The following is a 4,960-nucleotide window of genomic DNA, read 5'->3' on the forward strand; positions in this document are numbered from 1 at the left end:
TCTCGATCTCTCGACCTCGTGATCCACCCGCCTCGGCCTCCCAAGGTGCTGGGATTACAGGCGTGAGCCACCGCGCCTGGCTGGTCTCGATCTCTTGACCTCGTGATCCACCCGCCTCGGCCTCCCAAGGTGCTGGGATTACAGGCGTGAGCCACCGCGCCTGGCCTCGTCCACTGACCTCTGCCTCCACTCCTACTTGTGAGCCTCAGGAGGGCGAGTGAGTTCGTTTGCTTGTTCGGCCGTTTACTCACTTACTCATGCACTCATCCCCTGTGTGTCCACAGAGCCCCTTGGTGAGCGGACTCTGCTCTGTGGATGCCACCGTGCCCACAGCCCGCCCTCACCGAACTCAGCCTGGTACAGCCAACAGACATCAAAGAAACAAGCAGCCACAATGATGGCCAAGGGACGCTCATGGGGAGAAATGCGGGTGCTTTCAGTCTTGGGCTGAGTGGTCTGGGAAGCCTCACAGAAGAGGAGGATTCTTTCTGGAACGAGGGGAAAGGCAGTGGGGACAACAAAGAAATTCACGTGGAGGGGCCTTGAGGGCTGTGTGTGAGTTGGACATGGTCTGGCAGGGAAAGAGCGAATGGTGTGCCCGGAAGAAAGAACAGCAGTGGCAGAGGCATGGTATGTGTGGAAAATGCTGAGCCTGGTGTGGCTGGGGCTGCGGGGTGCACAGGGGAAGCCAAGCCAGCTCTGACCTCTCCCCTGCTCCCTTCCCTCTGCCACCATCCAGGGCACGGCTGACTTCCTGGGCAAAAGAGAAACCCCTCTCCCTGTGGCCCCGTCTCGGGGAGGATGCTGATGCCCACTGGCCCTTTTGCGCTTTCTGGTGGGGGCCAGGCTGCCAGCTGGATCAATGAACAGCCAGTGCAAAAATGTCAGGAGCAATTGGAAGGTACCTGTGGTCTGAGCTTTATCTGCAACAATATGTCTTTATTAATGATGCAACCAAAAGTGCTGGCAGAAGTGGTCACAGCTACTCTCCTCTGGGCATGCATTTTTAATTCACTGCTTCAGCCCCTGATGGAGGTGAGGCCCTGAGCTCTGCCCTCTTGAAAGCCCAATCGTCTCCCTGTGAAATGGGCTATGGTGTGTATCAGTTAGGTAGCGTGCCCTAACAAACATCCCCTAAACTCAGGGGTACAAAACTACAGTTTTCATTAGCTCACAGTTCTTTGTTGGGCTCAGCTGCTCTCAGTCACTTAGTCTGTGGCCTCAGCTGGGACATCTGGGCCTGGTGCTGTAGGGGGCCTCTCACTCTCCAGTGGGCTAGTCCTGGCTGGGTCACTGGTGGCAGAGGAGTCCCTAGCACAAGAGTGGAAGCCACAAGGCCCCTTGACACCTAGTCTCAGAACTAGCTTCTACTGGCATGACAATCACATGACTTTAGGGAGGAGAGATAGATTCCTTTCTTCATGGAAATTGCTGCAAATAACTTTCCACCATATTGCAATTTAGTTGCAGTGAAAGCGATCTTGAGTTCTATCAATAAACGTGTTCTGAGCACCGCTCCCTCCCCTGGCCCCAATATGTCAGGCCTTATGCTGGGTAGTGCTTGGACCAGGGTGAGAAATCTAACTTGGTATCTCCACCCCAGGAGCCTCCAGTCTGATGGAGGAGGCAAACGCAGTTAGACAGGAGCACACCCAAGGTGCTAGAAGCCAATGAAAGGCTTGGCTTAACAGACAGAAGAGGTCGGCCGGGTGTAATCCCAGCACTTTGGGAGGCCAAGGTGGGCAGATCACCTGAGGTCAGAAGTTCGAGACCAGCCTGGCCAACATGGTGAAACCCTGTCTCTACCAAAAATACAAAAATGAGCCAGGTGTGGTGGCAGCTGCCTGTAATCAGGCAGCTTGACAAAACACAAGCAGCAAGAGGGTCTCCAGGGGACACATTCTGGGACCCGGAGCCAAGACCTACTTTGCGGGAACCACTTGTTCCTCGGTGCCTGCTCTGCCCTGGCGTGGCCACCCAGGGCTCACGACCTTCCTTTCCATTTCGACGTGTCTGTCGCATGTCAGTCTTGCTGGGAGACGCATCCTTCAGCTGCTCCTTGTCACCTGGAGAGGAAGTCTCCAGTGTCTTCCAGGCTGGGGCCTGCCCCAGAGAAAGCCACATATGCTGTGGGTGTCTCCTGGATGGCGGGGGTGACACCCACTGGGCTTGATGTCCCAGGTCACAGACATCTTGTGATTCATCAGAATCACAAGAACAGCACTGTTGGCCAGGTGCTCTCCTGGGCTAATCTCCTCTGAATGCTCATCATGTCCCCAGATAGGTGTTATTAGGCCTGTTTTGCAGATGAGGAAACTGAGGCACAGGAAGGTGAAGTGGATTGCCTGAGTTCACACAAAGAGTAAAGGGAATGCCCAGGGAATGTCCGATGCCAGCAGTCCTGCCGTCTTCACCAGCTGGCAGCCTCAGGAGCCGGGACATCAAGCCCAGTGGGTGCCAGGCTAACTGCTTTGTCTGTGTCATGGCCCTGAATCTTCACAACCACCTCCTCTAGGGGTGCTATCACCTACCATCTTGGAGATGGGGAAATTGGGGCACAGAGAGGCAAAGCAACCTGCCCAAGGTCACACAGCAGGTAAGTGGCAAAGCCAGGAATGGGTCATAGCGGTTGGGACTCTGAAGAGTCCTGGCTCTTAGCTGCTGTGCTGGAAACCCTCTGGACTCCAGGCCCTGCCGGGAGAATGGGGCTGCAGGATGCCAGTGTGGGCATTTTTGGGATGGTCCCTGTGAGAAAGTTCACTCTCTGAATCTTTGCTTCCTTGTGGCCCCTTCTGATGTGGCCAGAGGGAAGAGCAGAGATGCCGTGGCAGGTGGGAGGCTGTGGGGAAGAACAGAGGGAGGGTCACAGCTCTGCCCATTTCAAGAGGCTGTGAGTTCCTGCAGCTGCCTCAGGCCCTGGGCACAGGCCACCTCCTGGGCCTCTCTGGGTCCCTGGATGCTTGGACACCCCCATCCTCTGGTCAGGGGTCTCAGCGAGTGCTCACTTCACAGCAGTAGCAGCAGCAATATTAACAGCATGGCTGCCACTTCCTGAACACTTACTAGGCGCATGCACTGCCCTAGGAGCTCTGGGAGGCAGGGGCTGTTCCCATTCCCATTTTACAGGGGAGGAAATAGAAGCACAGAGAGGGTGAAGGACTCACCTTCTAGGCCAGCAAGTAGAGGGGCCAGGGATTAGATTCTGTGCACCGGGACCCTTCACTGCTAGGGAAAACAAGGCCAGGGAGAGGAAAGGACCCACCCTGATGTTCCAGCACTGGAATAGAAGAGCCGGGATCAGAAATGCCGGGTGCCACGGAGGCCGGAGGGATGTGGGTGGGGTCCCGTGTCCTGTGCATGTTCCTTTAGCTCCCTGGGCCTCTGTTTCTCTCTCTGTAAAGTGGAGATGCTAACAGCACCTGCCCCAGGGGATGGCTTTGGAGATTAATGGAGCGAATGCATACAAAGTACTTAGGAGACAGCCCACATGCGGCAGGTGCCCAGTGCAGCCACTGGCACCACGACGCTGGGGCCTCGGGCTGTGGGGCTGGCACTGGGTCTCTGGAGAGCTAGTGGGCAGCTGGGACAACCCCATAGTTTACACAAGATGGCCTGGAGGTGAGACGCACTCACCCCAGCCTGGCCAGAGAGGACAGCCAGGCTAACGTGACTGACTGCCCGGCGTCCACCCACACACCCACCTGGAATCCCTCACTCAGCTCCCTGGTCTGGGTGCCCATTGCGTGGGCCTCAGCCAGGGCTGGCGGCCTGGCAGGACGAGTCATATGGCTCGAATCTTTAGGGGTGTCCCCTTGGTGGCAGGTGGAGGCTGCCTAGCAGGGACTCCCTGTTTATGGGTGTTACTGGCCAACAAGCTGGCAGCGCTGATAAAGCTCACGTGGCCCCCACACTGTGCAAGGCTCATTCTCAATGCTTTACGCCTCATTGTTGGGGCAGGGAACAGCGGCAGCAGCCCATTCTGCAGATGGGAAAACTGAGCTGGGAGGCACAGTTCCACAGCTGGTGAGCAGCAGGGATCCTGGGGCTGCACCTTGTCCACCGCCTGGTAAATGGGGTGCTTGCATTATTAGGAGTTAGTTACTAGGGAAACAGGCACAGAGAGGTGACGTGTCTTGCCCAGGGCTGCCCAGGCAGGAAGGGGTAGAGCTGGGGTTGGAAGCCAGGTTCCCCAGTCAGAGGCTGCAGAGGTCCCCGTGACACCTTCAGCCTAGCCATGCACGCTGAGCGCCCCCCACCCATGCCTGCTGGGCCTGGCTCCCTGCGGCCTCCCTGCCCCGGCCCATCAGCATCCTCTCCAGGCCGAGGATGCAGTGCATGGTCCCTCATGGGACAGTGATCTTCCCAGGCCTCAGTGTGCCCATCTAAGAAATGGCCTCGAAGCACGTAAGCAGGTGGCCCACGTGCTGCCCAGGCTCCCGGACACCCTCTTGTCCCTGCTGCGTCCTTCTGGCCTCATCCTGGAAGCACAACAGGGCTGCCAGGGCCCTGTGGGAGACCCCTCGCAGCCTCACATGCCGCCTCTGGAAAGGCATGCATCCCCGTGGGAGTGGGAGGCCCTGCCCACCCTCTGCCTCCTTGCCTCGCCCCACTGTCCTCCTGAGCTGAGTTAGGGATTTGGGATACATCTCACCCTCCTTCTCCCTCCTCGGGCCCTTTTCCTTCCTTTGAACTGTCTGTTTCGCTGCAGAGGAAGCTATTCATAGCCAAGGTGATGCAAAATTCATCAAGTGTGGCTGCTGGGGTTGAGGCTGCCCCCGCGCGTGGCCAGTGCACCCCACCCACTCAGCGTTCTTCCTCTGCGGGTGCAAGTGAGTGTGTGACTGTGTGAGTGTGTCACTGTGAGTGTGTGTGACTCTGTGACTCTCTGTGTGATTCTGTCTCTGTGAGTCTGTGACTGAGTGTGTGTGAGTGTGTAACTGAGTGTGTGACTGTGAGGGTG

At 57.3% G+C, this 4,960-nt stretch overlaps 1 long non-coding RNA gene across 1 annotated transcript in view; it reads right to left on the reverse strand.

Moving 5' to 3' along the window:
• The window catches only part of LOC119468500, a 3,427-nt gene extending 1,274 nt beyond the window's left edge, over positions 1 to 2,153 (reverse strand). Inside the window, exons 1-2 of the long non-coding RNA XR_005197179.1 lie at positions 1,927 to 2,153; positions 906 to 1,078 (exon numbers count right to left, since the gene is read on the reverse strand). This is a non-coding gene — a long non-coding RNA (uncharacterized LOC119468500). The remainder of the gene's footprint in view (positions 1 to 905; positions 1,079 to 1,926) is intronic.
• Positions 2,154 to 4,960: the final 2,807 nt, after the last annotated feature.

This window comes from Cebus imitator, unplaced genomic scaffold (assembly GCF_001604975.1).
Source record: "Cebus imitator isolate Cc_AM_T3 unplaced genomic scaffold, Cebus_imitator-1.0 Scaffold441, whole genome shotgun sequence".
In the NCBI taxonomy this organism is placed as follows: domain Eukaryota; kingdom Metazoa; phylum Chordata; class Mammalia; order Primates; family Cebidae; genus Cebus; species Cebus imitator.